The sequence below is a fragment of the Canis aureus genome, chromosome 35 (assembly GCF_053574225.1).
Source record: "Canis aureus isolate CA01 chromosome 35, VMU_Caureus_v.1.0, whole genome shotgun sequence".
Lineage (NCBI taxonomy): Eukaryota > Metazoa > Chordata > Mammalia > Carnivora > Canidae > Canis > Canis aureus.
The window spans coordinates 12,386,551-12,402,653 of NC_135645.1; the positions used below are offsets into that span (position 1 = coordinate 12,386,551).

A 16,103-nucleotide genomic window follows, 5' to 3' on the forward strand; every position below is an offset into this window, starting at 1 on the left:
TCATCTGGGGCTTTGTTTTTTGGACTTGTGAGTTACAGGATAGGTTACTGTAATATAATGCATTTGCCACTTCTCTGGAAAGCCATTCAGAATCTCTAACTAGTGCAGAATGTACAACTCTTTTGCTAAAGGGTCTCTGCCAAGAGAAGCATTCTTCCGGGCTTTGTAATTTGCATTGATTACTGACTGAGCTGTTTCCCAGTGCATCACTGGGTGTTGACTGTAATCTATAAAGCCTTACATACTTTTGTCCTGATTAAAGAAGTCTGACACTGGTGGTCAATTTTAATAATGACCGAGATCGATCTGGGTGACTTTTAAAAATTTTAACAGATTTTGGGACCTGAAATGTCAAGAGCAAGTTATTCTTATTGATCACACATACTCTGGAAATCTACTATTTTAAAGGTGGGTACAGTGTACAGTACTGAAGTTCTTAAAAAAAAATCAGGAAGTTGAAAAGTAGATAGTATTGCCAAAAATGTTCTAGCCCTGACTTTGTGCTCCCTAATCTAATCCGACATGCCTTCAGAATATTTCACTTCCTTGATGACCATTTTTCCAGGTTCCATCCAAAACTTACCCCCACTACATGGTGACAGAGTTAATGATTATCTCATGAGGCAGATATGAATAGGAACAGTATTCATATCAGAGACAACTGGTCCCACTTCCAGGTCCATCTTTGGGCCAAGATATGTAGTCGCCAACAGTGAGTTGGCGACTGTATTTTTTGAGTCCTGGCGCAAAGTAAGATCCATCTGTTTTGCCCAGCCGTTTGCCTGAGTGCCACAAAATGGTCCTGTTATTAGTCTTATTTGTGGTCCTATTTGAGGTTAGGGGATAATATAAATAAACTTTAGTCCTCCTTGTGATGAATGTAGCATGGGAATTAAAAGTGGTGGTGTTGGTAGTGGTAAGTGATGTTGCGTCTCTATTTTCTCAATTGCTCTGTTTTCTTTGGATTGGGAAACAGACATTTAAGAATGAGTTTGTCATCTGGAAGGATAGTTGTGACCAAGTTTCCCTCAACAGGATACAAGATGTTATTTTTGAGCTTCATTACCCTCACCAAGGGGAAAAAAAAAGAGAGGGAAAAAATAAGGAAGAAAGTGAAAGTAAGGAAGAAACATGCAGAAAGAGAAGTGAAGAGAAAGGTCAAAGAGGATGAGGAATACGTGAAGGGAGGAGAAGAATGTAACATAGCAGACTACCTATTCATAGAAATTACTTTATTATTTTGAATTAATAGTTCAGTTAACTCAACATCTGGTGAATTGAGGAAAAGGAAATCTGACTGATTAAATTGAACTGCTAGTTGTCAGTTAAATAGTTTATATATAAATATGCAGCCTAGTTTCCATCACACTTTCTTGTATGAACTAGATGGTGAATCAGTTTTTCACTAACCATATTTGGGCGGTAAGTAGAACAATACCAATTGGTGATGCAGATTTATTTAGAGGTGGACAGTTTTTATATTTCTGAATTGTTTATCGGGGATTATTGTTATTCCATATAATTTCTAAGCATGAGTTATTTTTGTCAGTTTCTTTTATGAATGTTTTGTTGCCTTTTAAGGAAATATGTGCACTCCCCTCTCTCATTCAGTTGTCCCTGGTGACGCCTCCATAATTTCTGTCTTTACACTGGTGCATTTTTAGTCTAATTCAGGCATGTGAGAAGCAGGGGAAAAGTTTAGTTAGTCAATGTCAGTGATTTTTTTTTCTGATCCATTCATGGATGGATTTCGTGAATCTGAACCAGTTTGCATTTAAAAATCTATATATATCAAATAGACACAATACCTAAAATATTCCTCCATATACTTGAAGGGAAAAAAGAAAATAGAATTCATAAGTCAGAACAAGATGCATTTTCTAATAATAGATGCAATTTCAGGGGTGATTTATGATCATGCTCTCGTATGTGGAGATATTAAAATATTACCTTGCACTAATGTGAAGGTGGACATAAACACACCGCATTCAGTGCTACAAATATATATAAAAAATGTACTGCTGTGCTGTGAAGTAAAAGAAAGATAATTGTATTATTTTCATTTTACACTAAAAAAGCTATATTTTTCTAAATCCTGTAGTGTCAGTTATCTAAAGCTAAAAATAGGGATGACTTAATCTAGTCTGTTTTTTTTAACTGTTATCTTATTTAGAGATGGTGTTGTATGAAGAAAGAAAGGATTGAAAAAATAGTGTGACATTTTAAGCCCAAATATTTATGACATAGTTGGAGATTTTAAAGCCTGGACTCTTAATTTGAAGATTAAAAATACATATTAAAAAATGTGGTTCAGTTATTTAAAACCAGGAGATCTGGTTCAAATCCTGATGGTCCTCTCTTTCTGCTTCACATAGCAGTGGCTGCATGTGATGGGATATATGTATATAGGATGGTATCCGGCATGCTAAGCCCACAGTAGATTGCAATGGGCATTTCGTATTGCTCAACATGTTCATTTACCTCTACTTCACCATCTGCCCCACCACCAATGCAGTCACTTGAAACTAGTAGATCTAACATTTTTTCCCCAAACCTATTTGAAGTCATAATTTCCCTTCAACATGTATATTCAGATAATAGATTTTCTTCTTTATTCTCTAAAATTAACATTTTATGTAATCTTTAGGCTGTGAAATTGTTGTTTAGGAGTTTTTTTTTTAAAAAAAATCAGATAGAATTTAGCTAAAATTCAGAGGCACTGAGTTTCTAGTCATATCATTATGAAGTTCTAAACAGGGAGGCATATTTTGTTTTTCAGAATTGCTTTTTTTTTTCCTCTTTAGATCCTTTTCTTTTCATTAAAAAACTACTCTGGGAAGAGGTTTTTTTTTTTTTTTTTTTTTTTCTGTTAAGAAAAAAAAAAAAAGCCACGCTTGACTGATAATGCATTGCTTTGGATGGTGAAACATTATGAAAGTTTAATTTTTAATTAAATCTGAAATACCAATTATAACTGAAAGAGATTTTAACCTGTTTCTTTTCAGACTGCCTGAAGTTACATTTAGAGACTGAAATCACTGCACCTTAAAAACAAAAGATTGAGCTGCACTGCATTCCTGTAAGTGAAAGCTTCCTGTACCTTCTTCCTCTGTGATTTTGTGACCAACCCAAGAAAAGACAAAAACATTGGAAACAGAGTAGCCAGGCATGAGTAAAAATTTAAATATCCCTGAAGAAATATATGTTTAAATGATTTTCTTCTATAAAAAAAGAAAATTTTTTTGGGCTCAATATTCAGTATGTCTTTTTTATTCAACCTAAATTGTGAATCCTTTTTTTTTTTTTTTTTTTTTTTTTGCCTGGTTTGAATTGCATTAGAGAGGGTGTCACCCACTGTGCATCCACACAGTGCCTACACCCTGACAGGAGGGATGCTTACATTTCTGTTCAAGTTTCACTGAAGGTAATAGATTTCTTATGGAATCAAAGTAGATTCCTTTTTCCTTTGTGATGTCATTAGAAATTTTTAGCCTTTGTGTCAATGGAAATGGAGAGGAAAAAAGTTCATGATGACATCACAAGATTCTGTTGCCTTGAGGACTTTGGGCAAAACTAAGTAAAATGCATAATTCCCTTGTGTGCGTGTGTTCCCCATTCTGCTATGAAGCAGTCAAAATAGCACATCTTATGTCTTCCCGTGAGCTACAAGGCTGTCTCTCAGAGCCCCATTGTTCCATAAATGCATGTCAGAGTCTACCACAGTCTGGTCTACCCTTATTTAGCTGCTGTTTTGTCAATGTACTTGGAAGAACAATTAACACTTGGGATTTCAATGTCTGAATAACAGGCAGTGAATAGAACCCGAGCATATAAAAGATTCAGACGCCCAGGGTAAGAAAACAGAAGCTTATAGTTGGTGGGGGAAAAAAGAAAAGCATTTTAATGCTGCACTCAAAGGTTGTAAAATACTACAAGAAAAGTCAATCCTTTTTTTTAAATTTTAGATCAAAATGTATGTTTTGGTAATGAAATCCAGAAGGTTATGATGTCTTCCTAAGTTTTGCAGTTTAATGTGTTGCAAGGTCTTTCCTTAGAGAGTCTTAAAACATTTAAATAACATTTGTCTCCTTGAGTCCTTGTTGGAATGCTGGATGCAGGGTATGCTGCATCGTGGTTTTCAGAGTGCCACCGTGTCTGTCCCACAGAGTACGCTAAAGGTGATTCAGTGTCTTCCATTTTCACTTTGGTTCATGGACTCTTTCATTATTGGCTATAGGACTTGTGTGTTGACTGCAGATAGTACAGAAGTTGTTTAAATATCTCCACGTATGGTTTGAATTTCTGCTAGGTCCATTTTTTGGTGGGAGGAGAGAGATGATGCATGGACAGAGCAAGATCACCTCACCATCGGGGTATCTGGTGAATGAAAAGGGAGCTTGGGTGGATAGTTTATGCATGGTGCCCACTGAGCACAGTGCTTGGCTGGTATAAAGGAACAAATGATGCATATTATTTTTGTTATAACTACAACAGTTCAAACCCATAGACAAGAAGATCTCCAAAAGCTAGGTCTGTTTCATATTCATTTTTGTAATCTTCAGTGCTTGGCATAGTACTAGTAATGAAGTAACAGTTACTGTTATTAATACAATTAAAAAATTTATTAATAGTCATAACTTCAGGATTTATTCTGTCAGAGAATATTTTCTGTGGAGAGTGGTTGAATAAAGTTTTTGACAGTCCATAAGACAATTTTAAAGGAATTTGGCAAAAGCAAACCAACTGTTCATTGTATTGCATTAGGCATCTGTCTATCAATATTTCTCCTCATTGACTTTACTCTTCTTTATCATCACCAAGATGGGGAAGACGCATTCATATCATATCCTTTTTTTCTATGAAATGGTCTCCAGCAGTTTTCTTTTTTCTCCAGCAGTTTTCCACCTAACTTGTGTGTCTTACATCCCATACATTGGAGTTGTCTCCAGAGATAAATCTACCTGACTCCAGGATGGCTTTTACCCTATTGGTCTAATTGCCATGCAGTGAATTGTGCTTCAAGAAAATAGGCACATGATACAATAGGTATCAGATTAACAAGGCAAGGATTTGGAACCAATTGACCCCATCTGACCCCTCTGACCCCTTTAATATTTAGCTTCATGGTGGTTTTTGTTTTTTTTGTGTGTTTTTTGTTTTTGTCTTTTAGGTTGTTTTTTTCTTTTTCTTTCTTTCTTTTCTTTTTTTTTTTTTTTTTTGGTGTTTTGTTTTTGTGTAAAATTCTCCACCCTCCCCCACCAATTTTAATTTATTTCCAAAGGAGTCCCCTCATTTTTATTAAATCAGCTGCTGCTGATGCAAATTAAGGCTTTCATAAAACATGGCCTCTGAGGCAAAACTAAAATGATGAAATTTAGGCTTAGTGAATTGTACTGTTATCATGTTGAATAACATTTAGGGACATCAAAGAACTTTATAAACATATTTCATATTTTTTAAGATTAAAAAATTGAGGTGTAAAGGATTTAAGGGTAGAGCCTCATCAAACAGTACAGGTACAAAGGCTGTAAGAAGTAGAAGTCCAATAATCTCATTTTGAAATAAATATACTGAGGCCCAGGGTACGGCATGCAAGTTACCCAAGCCATAATGACCACCAATGCAGACCATCCTTTAGACATCTAGGCCTGAGAGTAAACCTGAATTTAAACTCTGGGGCTTTGTTCTTTCCTCTATACTCAGGGTCTAACCAGTGTTTTATGAGGGACAAATTGCCTTATGCTCATTTTTTGAGACCCATGGACCTGGCGTCCCCTCCACTGATTAGTCCAAAATTAATATATAAGGGGTATTCTGGAAATATTCATTGTCATAAGATTTTTTTTCATCTTTTCTGTATATTTTGATATCATGCCTCTGGTTCTGCAATGAGTCACATAGAAGCAAATTTATTTGGTCGACTTAATATTTTTTGTGACGATTTACGAAGTGGACAGAAGACCATTAGAAACTTCAGTAGTTTAATTGCGCTTAAAGGCATGATAAAACCAGTAATCTGAACAGAGCCATTGTGACATGGAATTCAGACTTCCCAAGAGTGTGCATCATGCATGGTGTCAGAATGTCACTGTTGCCAGGGGTCATTTCTGTCAGAGAAAAGTTTTCCAGGGTCTGAAAAAAAAATGAAATAAACTTTAATAATTTAAAATGAATTACTTGCCCTAGTAATTTATTTCAGGTTGCCTTTATTGCATTCTGTCATTTAGCAATCCAAAGAGATCAGTGTGGGAACTTTTCTATTATTTTACCCAGAGCTAAGTCCTGAATAGATCTTAGTTTCTTCCTCAGATATATTTTATACCCTCCCCACCTTCCCATCCCTACTGTGTAGCACTCAAGTTTCTATGTACAAAATATTAGTGCTTATGTTTTTGTGCCCCAAATGAGGATGGTGTTCTGCCTTTAAAAATTCCTTGGAGGGGCACCTGAATGGCTCAGTGGTTGAGTGTCTGCCTTTGGCTCAGGTCTTGATCCCAGGGTCCTGGGCTTGAGTCCCTCATTGGGCTCCCTGCAGGGAGCCTGCTTCTCCCTCTGCCTACATCTCTGCCTCTCTCTCTGTGTCTCTCATGATAAATAAATAAAATCTTTAAAAAAAAAATTCCATGGAAGCTTTGGTATATAGAGAAGGAAGAATTGAAGCATGAGGATGCCAGAGCAAGGCCTTGGATGTAGGTGCCCAACATGGTCCTCCCTTCAGACCTCTTCTCTATTTTTTCCATAATGATACATCAAAATTTACTCTGTGACTCTTATGAACAGATCATTTTACCAGGGTAAATATAATATACTTCCTATCATCAAGGAGTTCATAATCTGTTTGGGTAATGATATATATTTCTTAAAGACAGAATGTTGTATGGGTACAGTAAAGGAAATAGTTATCATTTCTTTTGGACCATCAAGAAATTATCTGATATTTACCAGTAGCCCAAGTAGAGGGAGTAATGAAAATGAAAGTTGAGGGAATAGTGAATAGTAATGGTGTGATCTGAGGATAGGATGCTGGTTGGAGCCAGTGTTTTCCAAAGTGTGGGTTGCAAAACATTCATAGGTCATGGATTCATTTAGAGGATCATGGTTAATATGCCTTTAATGAAATAGTATCAAAGAGGGAAATTTTTTTTAAAGTGTGTTACATATAATATATTGCAAAATAAATATATTTCTTAATGAGAATCATGCCACCAAAATATGAAAGCAGATCTAAAGAAGATAGGTCTTTTAAATAATCAATTCATGTAATCCTAACTAAGGGATACTATTATTTTCCCCCTCTTTATATATGAGAAAGAGGAGGGATTAGGCAATTAATCCCAGGTCACACAACAGGTGAATATAAAAGGTAGAATGTGAATAGGTCTGTCAGACTCCACATTCAGACTCTCCCCATGATCTGATACTGCTTTCCAGGGTTGCATGACTTCAGTTATTACACTACTGATAACTCATACATTTTCATCTCTAGTCCTGATATCTCTCCCAAATTTCAGTCTTGTATTTCCAATGTCCTTATTTAAATCTTCAGATAGTTGGCACACTAGCATTCTCCAAGTCAGTACATCAAAATTGAATTTATCCTCCTGTGAAAATGAATCATTCTCTTTTTGACTATACTAATTTTCTTCATCTCAATTGTCCAGGTCTTCTTGACTCAAATTATATCATTCTTGCTTTCCTCCATCACCCCCCAAGGTGTCCAGTAAGTGGCCAGGTCTTGTTAATTCTCCTTCCTTGGTATCTCTGTCTTATGTTTTCGTCTTCTCTTGCCTTCAATAATCTCCTAATTAAGAGAAACAAAGGGAAGGGAGACCAGTTCATTTTATTTATTTTTTTAAGATTTTTATTTATTAATTCATGAGACATACACACTCACACACACACACACACACACACACACACAGAGGCAGAGACACAGGCAGAGGGAGAAGCAGGCTCCATGCAGGGAACCCAACGCGGGACTTGATCCCGGGACTCCAGGATCACACCTTGGGCTGAAGGCAGGCCCTAAACCGCTGAGTCACCCAGGGATCCCCGACCAGTTCATTTTAAACACTGCTACCTCATTAGCTTTCCTAAAACAGGAACCCTAAGACTATGTCACCTTTGTTCAGACAAAATTTTAGTAACTCTAGATTAATTACCAAACAATTTCTAACCAATATTTATGATCATCTAAAATCTGATTCTAACCTCATTTCTGACTTAACCTTGTGGGTTAATATGCCACACACTCAGGCCAAATTTCCTCACTACCACCACTACCCTTTCCCCTTTATTAATATTGTTCCTGCCATCTGGAATGTCCATTATTCTGTTTTTCCGTGTGTAAATCTAACCCATCCTTCCGGGTCTATTTTAAGTGCTATTAATTCCATGAAACCTTCCCTCTTTGACCTACCCAGAAATAATCAACTCCCCCCTACTTACCAAACTCACTTAGCACCTGTAGTGTCTCTGCTGACAATTTGATTTTGGATTTCTAGCATTCAAAATTGTGAGAGAATGTATTTCTATTAAGTCAACAAGTTTTCGGTAATTTGTCACAATAGCCTAGGAAACTAATGTAGCATTTATCTACACTGTTTTTGAGACTTGAATTACTTTCTATATTTTCTAATGATACTTATGTGCATGCTTTATCCCTTTACTAGAAAATAAATTCTTTAGGGATAGAGTCCATATTTAATTAACATTTCTAAACTCTCCAGAATCTACCACAGCAGAATCATTAATTCATTACGCAACCAAGCTTAATCCAGGGAATATAGAAAGGATCCCTTAGGCTCTCATGGAACTTACAGTAAGTTCCGCTGTCCTAAGGGAATCAGACATTAAATAAGTAAACAAATAATCACAAAATTACAAATTGTAGTCCATGAAAAGAGCTAATAGATATACAAGACAGTAATGCATGGGGAAAATCTGTTATACTATCCATTGAGAAGTCAGGAAAAAATTCTCTAAGAAAATTTAATTTAAGTTGATAGTTGAAGTGCAGGAAGAATCAGGCAGGTGAAGAATTTGAGATGGGAATAGAAACATGCAAGGAAAAGAAAGCTCCAGACAGGAGCAGCATGGACACTGCCCTGAAGCAAAGACAAACTATGTGTAATCAAGGAAATAAAAGGATTCCAGAATGGCTAGAAGAAAGTAAATAAAGGAGGAGAGTAATTAGAAGTGAAGTCAGAGGAGTAACCAGGGTGAGGAATTTGGATTTTATTTTGAATACACTGGAAAAACACATATTGGTATTTTAATTGTAATTAATTGAATTAATTGAAAAGAACAAGATGAAAATAATTCAAAAGCAAATAGTATGTACAAATTCACAACAACCATACATTTATTTTGAATCCTCACCAAAGGTTCACTTCTAAGTTTGAGGAGGGTTTGGATTTCTGAAACTGAGGTCTAATAGTTCACAACATATTTCCTATCTGCATAACCAAAGTAGATCCCTGACAGCCTTCTAAGATAAGGTCAGGTTAATTTTATTTCCTTTCTAGTTAATAATTATTAAGATTCTGTTGTTGGTTAATGAGACTCTTATTTTTGTTTATTTTTAAGTTCTCATTGCACAATGTAGCAATGAGTACCAAAAATGTGTTTTACTCCCAGGATGTATTTTCAACTGTTAAACCTTAATCTTATTTTTAATTTTGGTGTATTTTATCATGTACAATGACCAGGGCCTACAGGCATAGAAAGCCTTGAAATGAATTATCATTATCCTCAATATCACTAATTTCATTATTACTGAATTTTGGGATTAAAAACAATCCAGATTACTTAAAGTATGATGCATTAATATCATGGCATACCACTAAGTCAGAATGGAGATATTGGTTTATTTGCAAAATGATAGAAATTATCCCCTTTTGCCAAAGGAAAAGAAAAGAAAAAAGGAAAAGAAATACAATAGAAAATTAAACCATAGAAAAGTAGGTTAAACTCTAAAGATATGAGGATATATCTATTATTACTCAGTAAAAAGATACTAGAATCATAAAATATTATAGTGACAGGGAAACTTGGGAATTATTTATTCCAGCCTCCTCATTTTAGATGAACAAAATTCAAACATAGAATTCCTATCTAAGACATACAGTTAAATAGTTAATGGCAGGGCTAGAACTGTAACCCTAATTCTTAGGAACTAGATTAACACAGCTAAACCAGCTAATCAGTGATCAACAGCCCTACCATAATAACCCTTTCAAGGTCTTGGGTGGAAAAAACAATATTAAGTACAGGAGATGAGTCTACAGACAAGCTGTAATTAATAAAAATCTGAACAATATGTATTACTCACAATCTGTTTACTTAATGTACCAGATGCTTTATGAAAGTTTTCTTTAATCCTTGCTACCACACTCAGCAACCACTCTGCAAAGTAGGAATCATTTCCATTTTATAATGAGAATACTGAGCTCCAGAAAGATTAAGTAACATCCAAGATTGCAAAGCCAGTAAGTGAATTTGTATTGATGCCAGACCTAACTGATTCAAACTCTGTACTATCTCCTGCTTGGTGTTTTTATCTCTTGCATTTTGTTATCTCCTTAGCTCATGTGGTCACACAGGTCATTAGCTCTCTAATAGTCCAAACTTTGATAAAAAGTTACAAAGGAAAGAAAGATTTAGCAGGTGTCTTCTCTGCATAAAGCTCTTCACATTTAATTCCCTCAACAGTACCTCAAGACCATGTTTTAATCCTTAGTTTAAAATTTAGAAGACCAAGGTTCAGTGAAATGAAATTGCCCCACACATCTTAGTAAAAGCCTGAGCCAGAGTTCTAACACAGATTTGTCTGACCCTAGGTATTCTTTTCATTGTTCCATCAGCCTTCAAGTCTGCTCTTCTCCTGGATGTCGTTTAGTTTTCTACAGTCCTCACACCTCAGTTCCTTATCTGGCAAAGTAGAATTGGAATGCACGCTCTCATAGACTTCCCAAGAAGGAAGAGAGTGTGTTGAGAGGGTGCTTTTATAATTAACTAATATTACCTTGTCTGGAAATAAATAAATGCCCCCTATACATTTCCTTCTTTGAGAAATGAGGAGCTGGAAAGATAGGTCGAATCTATGACGTTACCATATTACAACATCTCTACATTATCTGACTCACTTTGTGTCTGTGCCCAAGACTCCAATCATATCACAGATAATGCTGTATTGCTAACCCATATCATACTTGAATACACCTTTGAAAAGTAAAAGAACTAAAAGTATTGTATTTATGAGGCCAATATAAAGGAAGAAGTTTTACATTATCCTTCTCAAAACTAACTTATTTGAAGCCTTATAAGTCTGATTAGAGATACTGGTCAATGAAAGAGCTCATTGTTAACTGCTTCTAGAAAAAGTGCAAAACTGAAAATCCAGACATATTTATGAATTATTAGATTGTTTTCTAATGAGCACTGAGGACTACATGAGAAGTGAACTTCTTAGTAAAAGCAAGGGAGAGACAGAGAGACGGAGGGAAGCATGGAAGGGGGAAAGGGGAAGAGAAAGAGATTGGAAACACTTGTTGAAGGACAGCTCTTGCTTAGACAAAATCTTGAATTTCCTTCCGTGTGTCAACTTTAGCAACACTGGATGCATACACCTTCATTTCTGAGATGGCCATTTTGTTATTAGATAGTACTCTTGAATAATCATTCTAGAACCAATTTCACTGTAGAATGGCACCAATATACATATCAAATTTATGGTGATTAGAAGTGATAATCTGCTCTTCTCCTGGATGACGTTTAGTTTACCTGTTAGCTTACCTGTTAGGGTTCTACAGCTGTTACTTTATACTCTCTGCTTGTTGAGTTTGACTTCCAAGTCTTTCTGAGTTAAAGAGTCCATTCAAGTCTCTTAAAATAACTTCATGAAAACCATCTTTCTACTTTGCAGACCCTTCTTTGTTCTTTGGCCTATCCTTGAACTTTGCAATGTGTTTTGCTAGTAGTCCTTAAATCAGAAACTACATAAATATACCCTTTGAACTGCTGGGTCTCATCAGGAGGAAAAAAAAAGTTTTCAACAATCTTCTAATATTTTGATAAAAATCCAATTCTGGTTCAATGTTTTGTTCTCAAAGGAATTTTGAATGAAGAAAAGCTTTTGTAAGAGGGAGGAAGCTTATCTAATCTCTTCAAGACTGGTAAGAAGCAATCAGGAGACTTGTGACTCTTTGAAACAGTAAATTTCCAGGGAATTAGGCACAGGTTTCTCAAGAACAATAAAGAATCTTACACTTCAGGTTGCAGCACATTGGATCTAAATGCACCCTTTCATGCACCCCAAAGAGCAATGTTAAAGCACCATTTTTGAGTCAAGTAGGAAGGGAACTGACATTCTTTCAGAAGGTCATGAGGTATTGAATGCAGTATGAACTCAGTCCAATGGCTAGTATCCGATTCTCCTCCTATGATAAAATGTCCTCAAAGACACAGGAAAATAAGTTTACTCGTGCTGATAGTTATGAGTATTAGAAGATTAAGGTTTTTGACAGTCATTTACGTGTTTGCAATTGCACTAAACTTGACCATATAAAATTTGCTTAACTTTTGCCACAATTTTACCAAACTATTCTTTGCTTAACTTACTTTAATATTGTAGGACTTTATTAAATAAGCAATATATGTCTAGCGTTGTTCCCATTGCCACTGTTATTACTATCAGAATTCTATCTTCTTCTCGGGACTAGGGCTGGCAGGAAGAGCTGAGAACCTGAGTTACACATTTCACACTCTCTCTGCCTTGTCTTCTTGCAGCCCTGGAAAGTACGAGCAGCCTATTAGACTGGCTGCTCTGTAAGTGAACTTAGACTCACCGAGAAAGCTTGTCAGTGAAGCTTTATTCATAAGGCCTTTTAGCAGATAGAGAAATAGTTTGCATATAAAACCCTTGTTTTTTTAATAAGTATGGACTCTCTCATGCTTCGTGAGCCTTTCTGATTGATTACATTGTAGTACCCACATTATCATTGCAGTTATCAAGAAGGAGGCAGCAAGTGTCATGGAAAGGAAAGAACGTGGGGCTGACTACCTGAAGACTTGATTCAGGCATTGTCAAATAGTTTTGTCTTAAGATCATTTTCCTTATCTGTAGGGGATAGTTTTCTCGATTGTGCAGACATTATACAAAGAAGCCAAATGATATATATGAAGTATTTAGAGCTCTACTGGATAAAGGTAGTTCATAAATATCATGTATTACTATTACAGTAAAAGTATTAGCAGAATTATAAATCACTTTGAGGTCTCTAGAGTAAGGTGCTTTATCCGAGGTCTTTCTGCTTAGAAATTAGTTTGTTTTTTTGAGTTGCCATATAAGGAGGTACTCTGTTGCTGTCAAGCACTGTTCATACATTGGAAGCAATGACGAAGAATGAATTGCTAGTAATATGTTACTCCTTTTATTTAAAAAAAATCTTTATTATTTTTTCAATATGCTACTCCTTTTAAAGATTTATTTAAAAGGCATTCTTTACTATTAATTCTCTGAGCAGTTACTCTTAAATTAAAAAGAAAATTAACTGTTTTATCTCTCATAGTAGACAGTGAATTTCTTGAGGTAAAGAACCTGGGTAATTTACTAGTTTTCTCAGTTACTAAAACTGCTGCCAGATCGATATTCAGTGCTTGTTGAATATCTTGGGTAAAAATTTAGTAAAATTTTAATAAACATTTTTAAAAGATACAGGATTTATGAATTTGACTACATATATACCATATGATATGGACAGATATTATTGAAGACTATATAGCCCTTTGAAAAAGAATGAATTATATCACTATTGATCTGGGAGGATGACCATAATTTATTAAGTAAAAAGAGCAAATTTTCAGGGTAATGAATATTTGTGAGTAAATATATTGTGCATGTTGTATGACCCTATTATTCACAATGATTGTCTCACAGGATTCAGAATATAAAAGGACTGATGGAAGACTATTAATTTTTTCTTTAAACATTTTTATTGTTTTATTAGTTATAGTGAATATCTATTATGAAAATAAGTTTAAAAATGAATATATAAAATTACTTTTTAAATTACTACTTTTTGCTTTTTGAAGAAGCAGCCTGAGAAAAATCATCACCAGATAGAACTTTAAATTTTATTGTATTGCCTCAACTTCCGTAATACAGAGTAAAGCACATACTCTAAATAGAGTGATTCATTTGCTCAACAAATATATCCTGAGCTCTATAATGGTGCTCGTTCTTGTTAACAAGCATGATGTGTGTGTGTGCACGCGCGCGTGTGTGTGAAAGCTGAGCTCTTTCATCATGCAGATTCATACATGGAATCATATACAAAGAACTAATAATTGAGCAAGAAAAAGTTGTTAAAAGTAATTTTAGTCTTTAGTATAGTTTCTCTGAATATATAACCTACAAATTCACCAAAAAATATTCTTGGGTTTGGTTTTCTGTGGGGGGGGCCATCTGCGTCCTCTGCAATACGTCTCTCACAATAGCTGCCTTGAAGTTCCTGCTGCCTTTCCCTCACTCTCCTCTTCAAGAACTCTCATTAACCCTCCTTGGCCCAGGTCAATTAATTTTTCTGCTCACTTCCCAACACCTTGCAGGGTCTATCTTTTTCTTTCCTTTCTGACCTTGCAGGGTCTATCTTGTTCTTTCCTTTCTGATGTAAAGGACTTTAGACTAAACTTTCAGGCTTGTTTCTTCACTCAATGAGAAAAAAGGAAGGAAGGAAGGAAGGAAGGAAGGAAGGAAGGAAGGAAGGAAGGAAGGAAGGAAGGAAGGAAGGAAGGGAGGGAGGGAGGGAGGGAGGAAGAGAGAGAGAAAGAGGAAGGAAGGAAGGAAGGAAGGAAGGAAGGAAGGAAGGAAGGAAGGAAGGAAGGAAGGAAGGAAGGAAAAGAGAGAAAGAAGAAAGAAAATGAAAGAAAGAAAGAAAGAAAAGAAAGAAAGAAAGAGAAAGAGGAAAGAAGGAAGGAAGGAGGGAAGGAAGGAAGGAAGGAAGGAAGGAAGGAAGGAAGGAAGGAAGGAAGGAAGGAAGGAGAGAAAGAAAAAAAAAAGAAAAACACCTCTGCAAGATAGGTTTCAGGACTATATTCCCAAGAGAAACTTCACAGGCGTTTTAAGTAATCAAAGGGGCAGACCCAGAAGCCTTAGGTTAAAGATAAGCACCGAAGACCCCCTTTAGAATGTACTTAAATAGACTTGAGCCCCTGAGTTGAACAGAATATCTGGATTGGAACCAGGCAAGAGAGGACTATACACTCTGAGATACTGTATTTCCCAGAGTCGGTGCATTCTACTTCCCATCACACAGTAGTCCTGACAGTGACTGACCTTTTACGGAGAGAGAACAGAGGCACCATAAGCTAAATTTAAAACACAGGAAAGTTGTAATGTGATGACCACAACTGGTACACAGGCCTACTTTATGTCATGTTATAGCTAGTTATGATAGAGGTTTTATGAAAAAGGGGGGGGATGGAGAGAAAGAGACAGAGAAATGAAGGGAGGGGGAAAAAGAGAGGCACAGAGAGACAGAGACAAATATGGAGAGAGAATCCCTCCTCCCAAATGAAAGTCAGAGCCGGTGGAGAGTGGAAGATGGTGATTAGTTAGGAGATTAGGAAGCATGAAAAAATAAAATAAAATGTATTTTGACACTGCAGCCATTTCTTTACATCTATACAAATCTTCCTGGTCCCTCATAGGTCCTACCTACCCTGTGTGGGCTGGCTCTGCTTGGCACTTCCAAATAGCCAGCTGTCTTCTCCTTCCACTTAGGGAGTGCTGGCTCAGAGTAAATTACTTACAGGTGTAGGGAAATCTCTAGAATATGCTCACAATCATGTTTGTTGATCCTAACTCCAGGGAGATGAAGAAGTCAATAAGCAACTGGTCATAGAAAGCTTGCCCAAAGGTGTAGGTCCCCTTTTCTGCACTTTGCCTCCAGTTTAGGGGATTTACACAAAGAACATGATTACTTGTCTATTATGTGACTCCTACCTCCTCCAATAGTCTGGTGAGAACAGTAACTCTACTTAGAAAGATGTCAAATAATAGAAATGTGATTAGAAAAACAAATAGTGTTTATGAAGAAATT

The 16,103-nt window shown here is 36.0% G+C and overlaps 1 protein-coding gene and 1 long non-coding RNA gene across 31 annotated transcripts in view; one reads left to right on the forward strand and one right to left on the reverse strand.

Moving 5' to 3' along the window:
• Positions 1-16,103, forward strand: part of ZBTB20 (zinc finger and BTB domain containing 20) — a 781,647-nt gene that overhangs the window by 302,631 nt on the left and 462,913 nt on the right. For all 29 annotated transcript variants that reach the window (XM_077884681.1, XM_077884673.1, XM_077884670.1 and 26 more), the window contains one exon: positions 3,006-3,079. The gene's annotated coding sequence lies outside the window, so the exon portion shown is untranslated. The remainder of the gene's footprint in view (positions 1-3,005; positions 3,080-16,103) is intronic.
• On the reverse strand, positions 5,944-10,825 carry LOC144305143 (uncharacterized). Of its 2 annotated transcripts, none has more exons than XR_013372174.1 (3): positions 10,334-10,802; positions 7,473-7,801; positions 5,944-6,132 (listed from the first exon to the last, which is right to left on the reverse strand). It is a non-coding gene; the product is annotated as an uncharacterized LOC144305143 (long non-coding RNA). The 2 variants fall into 2 exon arrangements; XR_013372175.1 differs by having other exon boundaries at positions 5,945-6,132; positions 10,717-10,825.